Raw genomic sequence first — 9420 nt, forward strand, 5'->3', positions numbered from 1 at the left:
AGTGCTTTATTGCTTTGTAAAAATCCTGTTTACCATGAAAGAACTAAACATATTGAGGTAAAGTATCATTTTATACGTGAGAAACTGTCTCAAGGTGAAGTTAATCTTGTTAAAATTCACACTGATAGGAATCCCTCTGATATGGGAACAAAAATTCTACCTGCAAGTAAATTTAGATTGTGCTTATCTTTATTACACATTGACACTGGTTAATTCTTCTTGCAGGTGGTGGGCGATGATGATGAACAGTTCTTCCATGTGCAAATTCGCAACCAAGAGAGAGTGTTAGGAGAACCAAGGTGAAGAATGTGAGGATATGGTTCACCTAACCCCACCCAATGTTGTGACTTGATGGTAGTGAGGTTGACACAATAAGGTCTTCCACGTTTTGGCAGAGGCATGGTCTTCCTACCTTCCCCTTCAGATGTACTCTCTACCATTTAAAAGGATGAGCAGCTCTCGGTTTCTTTTTCTCCCGGCAGAAGAGAGGAGCTCTCGGTTTTCATAGGTTCTTCATTGGTTTTCCCCTCTCTCTTTGGAAGGCAATTTGCATAGCATGGGGCTGTTCCTGAGCCTAGAAAAACACCCATAAATTCGAAGAAGAAACTGCAAGGAAGAAGAAGAAGCTGGACAGATTTCGGCCAAAGAAAGGGGTTGTATTCTTCCTATTTTATTTTCTTGTTTTTGCCTTGAATCTTGTTTGTTGATTGTTGTTTTGGTTGATTGAACTCCTAGGATCCCCAACAGTTTAATACATTGTTTTGTCATTCAATAAATTCTAATATGGTATCAGAGCAGATGCTTCCTACTGCTATGTTTTTTCTGAGATTAATTCATCTCGTTTTTCTCTATTCTGCTGAATTGAAAGCAGATCTATAATTTTTCGATTTTACCATAATTCTGGAAGGTTTCACTTTCATTTCCAGTACATTCTGGCATCAGAAATAAGATCAGTTTATCATTCATCCACATTATCAATATTAGAGAAATTATGGAATATTAGACAACAGATTTACGAAAGTAGTTCTATAATTTTTCTATTTTGGCAACTTCTGGAAACTGGAGTACCAGCACGTGTGATATGGACAACAGCAAAGTTCATTCTCAGAGAAGCTTATCATCAATTAGTTTCTCATTTCAGAGTCAACAATAAGAGATGCTGTCTTCTATTTTCATATCTTGCCCCTGGTGCAATCTCTTATCCATCAGATCTGGTGAAATCTGAAGATCCGTCAGTTTGTCTGCCATTGAGAACTATAATCCTCTTCTGCAATATGAACATTACCAAGTTTTCCGTGCAAAACAAGTCTCCTCAACTCTAAAAGCATTGCTGGTGTCTACTTTTGCTAGCAGCATCTTACTACATCATCATGCAATAAAGTCTGTGCACTGGCACGAAATGGAATGGGAATGGAATGTCTGATGATGGCTAATCTAATGGATGCTCATATGTATGGATTCAAGAGATCTGTAATCCATTCTGCAACGCTGTTCATTATCGTTTTTTCCCTTCAGTTCACTCCTAACCTTCAAGATGGATCTCCTAGTCCATCTTGAGAGGGGTGTGTTGGAACCAAACATTCAGCAGATTCCAGTTAGCATCACGTGTGCTGTGTGCATCACCAGATTCCAGCATCTCCAGCTCAACAAATCCAGAATATTCCATTTAGTTGTTTAGATAGTGTTAGAATATTCTTCCATCTGTTAGATCATTTTCTCTATAAATAAGAGTCATTGTATGCAATGTAAATTCATTGGATTGTGGAATTCCAATCCCTCCTTCCATGGAGGTTTCTTTTCCTCCTATTACGGAGTTGTTCATTTCCTCCTTTCATGGAGTGTAATTCTTCTTCTCCTTCATGAAGTTTAATACATTGTTTTGTCATTCAATAAATTCTAATAAAGGGACACGTGTAGTCACATTATAAATCTACCTTGCTAAGTAAAACTTTCTCTTTGGGATGGAGCGTTTAGAATAATTCACTCTTTTTAACTGATTGACTGACAGTGACACTGACAAGTGTAATTTTAACAAATTAGTGAAAATGGAAGAAATGAGTATCTAATTCCTACCTTTATTATTTTATTTTTTTTATCACACAAGATTTTTACTTTAATTAAAAAAAAAAGGGATCAAGCCTTGTTTGTGCCTCATTTTATCAAAAATTCATTTTTTTAAACTTATTTTCAACCACATATTCACCAATAAAATAATATTACGTGTAAATCTAAAAAATTTCTTAACTTTTAATCACATATTCCTCAAAAATCACAGTTCAAAAATATATTTTTCTTTCAAAATAGGGCCCAAGCAAGGATAATTAGTGACCCACTAAAAAAGAAAAGAAAAGAAATTGAATTCCACCTAAAAGCTACACACACACACAATCCCTTTTAAAAAAAATTCCGATAATTTTCAAGTTCTACGTTTCAAGATAAATATCCTTGATGATAAATTCTCCTTGATGAAGTCTTAATTTTTCAAAATTAAGAGGGTGTTTGGTGGGAAATAAAATTAAATTTTTTATCGAAGTTTTTGAAATGTGCGGTTAAAAAATTGTGGGTTCCATGAAATATGTTGTTGAAATTTAATGTTGACTTTGAATTGAGATTTTAATTGAATTTTAATCCAAAACAAACGAGGGCTAAATACAAAAGTGGAGCAAAATCTACCAGTTAATACTAGAAAAGTTTGGAACATAGTACGTACCATGTTGTAGTGCCTCTGTCCTATTTATATAGGCTGCTTTTCATTTTTACATGGATTAAGAAATCTTATTAATGTTATTGAAAATGCAATTTTTGTCAAAAACTTTTCTAGTCTACCCTTATTTATATTTTACAATTTCAAGATTAAGTGAGGAAGTTTGGTTATAACTAGGCATATTAGTAAACGAACAAAACAAAATATTTTCAATAAAGAAATAAGACTATATAATTGAGACAAGAAAATAATGAAAGCCAGCTTATATAAATGAGATGGAGGGAATACATGTTAAGAAAAAGCATATCAAAGGGTAAATTAATGTCCGAAATAAACATGATTATCAAACGTTGCAAGATTAATGCAGGGAAAATCATACACACTTTCGTAGCTCACAACCACCATGCCCACCTCTTATCCTTCACTAACTGGCCCCCGCCAGCCACGGAGGAGGATGATATGTTTACATTGACTGCAGTCGAGAGGACTTTGGAGATGCTTAACAGTACGGCAATGTCACCTGATTGCCTGGGTTCGGAAAGAGGCCTACGGTTAGGCAGCTGAGGTAGATAGACTCTCCATTTCCATTGCAAGATGTCGATGAGGACAATCATGTAGATGAGGCTACCGAGATGTTCATAATGAAATTCTACAATGATTTGAGGTGGCAAAATTAAATGCATCGCCTTGTTAGGGGTCGTCTTAATTATTCTATGTGTAATTTTCATATATAGATCGTGTCACATATGTCAAGCATTCGAGCACTCGAGGCATGTAATAAAATTATAAAGTGAATACAATTTTAGAAATTCATCTGTTTTACAATTTCTGTTTTCTAATATAATATATTTTAGAACTTTAACTGAATCTTTGGTAAAATTAAACTACATGGTATCCAACCCGAGTTTTGAGTTTCTACTTAACATTGCCATAAACTCATATGGAATGATCAATACGAGTCATGATTTAAATGGGATGTTAAAAATAAGCTAGATATTAAATAAAAACATATTTTAATTCAGGGACATGAGTTTGTGTGATGTCTTCAATTAGAGAAAAACGTTTTGGTATTGTTAAGATTTTTAGCAAACTTGGGTTCTTTGCACAAGTCTTGTCATCATTTATTTATAAAATTCTACATTTTAGTTATTTATGCCCCCAGTTTGTCATTCTTTAAATTTTTAAATTATTAGTTACATGATTATTCTCTACCACACATTTACACAATAAAATATTCTACACATAAATCAAGAGAGTTTCTATAATTTTTAACCACATATTCTTTAAAAAATATTATTCAATAATTTATTATTCCAAATAAATCCTATCAAACCGGTCCTAACTAAAGAATGAATTTGACGTATACGCTAGGGAGCATGTTGAGGAGCTCATCTCTAATAATCAAAGCTTCATTATGTGTTTCCTAGAGAACAAGTACTCCTAGAATTGAACTTCTCAACTTTTCACAATTGGTAACCACAAGAATACCAAGAATTAAAAGCCAAAAGTTTATATTATTTGTTAGGTATAAGCATGAAAAAATGAGAAAATCTTGAACCCTCACCACCTTTTGAACCTGCTTTTCTTTTCTTTTGGCTCTTTTCGAGTGCCATTTCTGAACTTTCCATACACGTTATGGCTTTTAAAGCAAGTTTTCTTTGTTTCTGCTATAATTAACTTGAATATTCGAAGTGAATTTTGAGTAGGCAGGATTGAGACTGATTGTGTGCATCTAGAGGACAAGTAGCTTGTTGAATTGAATTTCTCAACATTTCGAACTTTGATAGACGCCAAAAGTTTAATTTATTTGTTAGGTAAAAAAAAACTTGAAAATGAGAAAATCTTGAACCCTAGTCACCACCTTTTGAACTTTCTTTCCAATTCTTTGGCACCCTTCGCGTGTCATTTGCATATACTCGATGCCCATTCTAGATTTTATGACTTGTTTCTTTGCTTCGTGTTGTAATCAATTTGATAGTTGGATGTGAAAAGAAACTATACAATTTCAAATTTTACCTATACTACTCTAACCATGTTTCTTCATATATAGTAGGCCATAAGTCTCTATAAAGATTGTGATAGGTCGATTTTCTTGTAGAAAATTTCGTCACGTCTTATCATATGAATCCGAGTCATATATATTTAAATCAAAATTGTCAAAAATGAGAAATAATTTATTGAAATGTGTTTTTCCGACTCTATTATTTGCCATGTGAAACATTATAAATAATAGCGTTTGAAGGTATCTAGATTGGTACACCCAAATGTCTATTGTGTATGATACTTCCAAGTAGATGCAACTCGTATTTCTGCATGTCATGTCAGATATTTTATTAAATATTACACAAACCAAAAATTTTAACCAAGTGGCAAACCGAAATGAAATTTATGCATTAATAAGTTTATTTTCATATCGTTTGCTCTCTCCCCAAGTCAAAAATATATCCATAAATTCAGATATTAACTCAAAATCATTTAAAATATGAACAATAATTACATCTGGTTTTGGCCCAATATATTAACTGATTGATATGTATACATCAAATTGGACAAATATTTCGTATAAAATTCTGATTATTGATTGGTGTAGCCTTCGGCACTAAGCCAAGACTGCAGTGGAATTATTCATTGTCTTTTTTCAGTTGGATGTCCTTTTGGCATTTGTGTGATTCATAATATCTCGAAAAGGCAGAAATCCAAGCTTCTTATAATTTAGTGCTTATTTCATATGGTCCACTATATTAAAATATTTTTACTACTGTATTCATTTATGCATGATATTTGTATACCAACCATGTCCATAAAGATGAACCGAAGGAATGCATTAATATCTTTATACCTCTCTTGTTTGTGCTTGTTTTTGTTTAATTCAAACTATCAAATATATATCTTAAGATCAGAATTAGTCAAAGTTGTTGACCTCCGAAAATAGAAAATATTTTCTAACCCCAATTGTAGAATTTTCAAAAAACAAAAAATTCACGATTTAGTTTATTTCATTACGTATCAAACATGTTCGAGAAGAGAATTTGAAAGACAATTGGCAAATTGGCAAATTTGGGTCCAAAATTGTATACATTGTGAAAACAAGGTGCCATATAATTGAATCCACAGATCCAAAAAGCATTAGCTTTACAAGACTGCAAGAAGGTGGGGTAAGGCGGCAACCTAAAAAGATTACTTTTCAAAAAGTGTCATTTCTTTCATGCAAAGCTTTCCCCAATACACTCCACCTTCTATAATTATAAGGTGGTCCTAGAATTTCATATTCAACATCATGTAACTAATTACATACTACATGGGTCGTGCTAAGTTGATAAAGTCATGATATATTGATAGCCTGTGTGGTAATTTGCGAAAATAGTTATGTCAAAATGTGCCGGACCATTCAATTTTAAGATGGTCAGACACGAAAATAGCTCACTCGTACCAAGTTTGTTATGAGGGTACCATGACTTGTCTAATTGGTTTTGTATATATTGACGTGTATGCATTTTTTCATGTAAATATAGGTATGTGCATGTATAATGACCAAGAAGGTCTTGTTTGTCTATTAAGTTTTCCTTAAAATAAATGAATTTAAATCAGAAACAAAAGTCAAGAATAGAAAAAGACTCTGAATCGAACGTTGGTGGATTTTGGGAGTGGAATACTCCAAGAACATACTTCCAATGAACTTTTAATATTTAGATTGAGTGCAATGACAAAGTAAAAAGTGTTAACCATAGGTTTGATGACAAGTGTCATGAAAAGATACAATATTTGTCTACACGACAAATCTTTCCTCGTAGGTATTGTCTATGTACACGACAGATCTTTCCTCGTTAGTCTTGGCTATTACACAACGAACATTTCCTCATTACTGTAAATATAAAGATTTTTAATACCTATCCAAAAATAATTTCCTTCCTTATGCATAACTTGATCGTAAAACAATGTAATAAATTAGAATTTCGCTCAATGTACAAGGGGTTCTATGAAACAGAATTCCTACAGGGTACTCACAGTTGGCGGGTCCCATGCGAGACCCACGTATATAAAAAAAGGCCAAAATCCCCACCCGCCCCACCTATGCTTTGAGTACTTGTAGGGGTTCTGTGAAAAGAACCCCTGTACCTCAAACAAGGTTCAATAAATTATGATGGTATGTAGTACGAGATTATATAATGTATATATATGCACTATTTCAAATTCTTTTATTCTAATAATCTTGTCTTATCAATCATACTAATATATATTGATTGCACATATCCAACATCCTAAAAGAAGCTTTAGGTATTCATGTATATAAATGCAAAGATATATGTGTATATACATACCTATGTAGGATAATAGATTTTTATTTAATATTTAGAAAAGTTTGAACCCTTTTAACCCAAGTGATCAAATGATTCATATTTGTGTCTCTTTCATCAGTACCGTAGATAGAGTGCATATTAGTCCTCTGCTTTTGGAGGAACTTTTGTTCACAGTACTGATGAAAATTGTAAATATAAATAACGAATATTTGGAGGAACTTTTGTTCACAATCTAACAGTGTATATTTCTATCATGTAAATTTTAAATTAGAAAATTAAGTGCTATAGATTGATTGGACACTTTAAACGAGGTCCATCTTTTTATGTTAAATTATCCTATCAATTATTGTCACTTAAAAATTGAAGTTCAATATCTGTTTAGCTACATTGCATTATTTTATTTCGAATGGATTACTGTAGAACAATGAATGTTTTAACCAGTTCCTTGATAGTTCAAATACATCAATCAATCATTCATTTTATTATTATATTTTTCACAAATTTTCGATTTGCAACAATTAAAATATTCCGCTTTTGATTAAAAAAATGGGTTAATGTTTTGAGCAATTCACCCCACGGTGAGCACTGACAAATCTAGGAAGGGATTGTGTTGTGCTACAGCCCGTCCCTCTAGTCCAAATCATAATTAAACAAGAAATTAAGTTAACAAAAAAAAAAGAAAAAAAAATTATGTTGTGTATTAGTTAGTTCTAAGTTTTTTTCTAGATCCGCCCCTGAAGGTGAGCTTAGCCAACCCATTGCCAACTCTAAGTATGGATACAACACATGGCTGGGAATTGGACAAGGAAGCCATGGGATGTGGTCATGAAAGGTAAGGGATATGAGGTATTTATTGATAGTAGGTGGTGATATTGTAGAGTAAATGAAGTTTTAGAAAAAATAAGGGGTGATATCATTTAAAACTTTAAATTAGGTGATGTATTTTGAACCTTCCCCTTAAACTTTTATAGTATAGAACTAGCTAGCTATGTTAGTTTAGGATAAAACGATTTTGAACCTATTATCGATATTTGATCTTAACTGGACCTTTAGCAATTCACTTAGGAGAAGCAAGATTCATCCCAGACCCATGACACCAGGCCAAAGCCCAATATGAAAATCAAAAAATTAAAAAACAAAAAATTGACAAACGCCCACCGTGGGGCTCGAACCCACGACCACAAGGTTAAGAGCCTTGCGCTCTACCGACTGAGCTAGACGGGCCTGTTGGATCGGTTTCCACATAATACTAATATAACTTTTTTAAACATTACGGGAAAATATAAATTATCGCCGTTGCCAGGGTCACCCGCGTGACAGGCGGGAATACTTACCACTATACTACAACGACTTGCTAAAATGTTCTGAATTTTTTATAATATCATGATCTCATATTTAAGAAACTTTGATTTTTTTATTTTCATAAATATAGCGTATTTAGAATGTTTACACAATTTTGCTACAATTACAGCACGGAGGGTTTGACACCCTCCCTAACCAATACTCACGATGGGGGACGGGTTCCACGCTTGTGAGTGGATGAATGTCAATCAAATGGGTAAATTTTTTTTTGCAAAAGAGCTTTTTCCATGTTTACATATCTATCTTGAGTAGTAAATGCTATAAATGAGAGGACTCACGATGGGGGACAGGTTCCACGCTTGTGAGTGGATGAATGTCAATAAAATGGGTAAAAAAATTCTTGCAAAAGAGCTTTTCCATGTTTACATATCTATCTTGAGTAGTAAATACTATAAATGAGAGGAGAATATTCAGTACATGAAAAATTTTCAAGTCACAATTTTTTAAATTATGATTGATTGACCCTGCATCTCATAGTTGGACCACGAAAACATTCACACCTCATGGCTAGCAAACTAGTAAAAGCATGGATACGTTGTTATTAAGGGGTTGTTTGAACCCTATTGTTTACAAAAAAAAATACATTTTGAAATAGTGTTATGATAGAGAATGTATAGTCAAAAAATAAGAAAAAAGTTTTATATCTGCATATAATATTATTTTATTAAAAAAAATGTTGTTGAAGTCAAATTCTTGTTTGAGAATGTATTTTGATGGAAAAAATTTAGCTCAAACAAAGGCTAAGTTACCATCAAATACTTTCTAACCCAATCATCAAAGTGAAACAAGTAACACATAGCACGATGTTAGCTTTCTAGCGTAGATTCTTTAATAGACTACATATGATTGCTATGCGTTTGATATTTCAAAAACTTGAGTTAAAACAAAAGAAAAGTTAAAATTTGGTAATAGAATAAAATAAATTACGATCCAAGCAAACCACACAATATTTTCAACAAAAACTCATTACACACACATTCACATTCACATTCACTCTCTCACTCTCTCTCAACTCTAAGCTTCTCATTTTGTACAGAAAATGCGGGCTTCAAGAAA

At 32.9% G+C, this 9420-nt stretch overlaps 1 non-coding gene across 1 annotated transcript; it reads right to left on the bottom strand.

Moving 5' to 3' along the window:
- Positions 1-8153: 8153 nt before the first annotated feature.
- On the bottom strand, positions 8154-8226 carry TRNAK-CUU. The gene has a single exon. It is a non-coding gene; the product is annotated as a tRNA-Lys (tRNA).
- Between the last annotated feature and the right edge of the window lie 1194 nt (positions 8227-9420).

The sequence above is a fragment of the Olea europaea genome, chromosome 1 (genome assembly GCF_002742605.1).
Source record: "Olea europaea var. sylvestris chromosome 1, O_europaea_v1, whole genome shotgun sequence".
Taxonomy (NCBI): Eukaryota; Viridiplantae; Streptophyta; class Magnoliopsida; order Lamiales; family Oleaceae; genus Olea; species Olea europaea.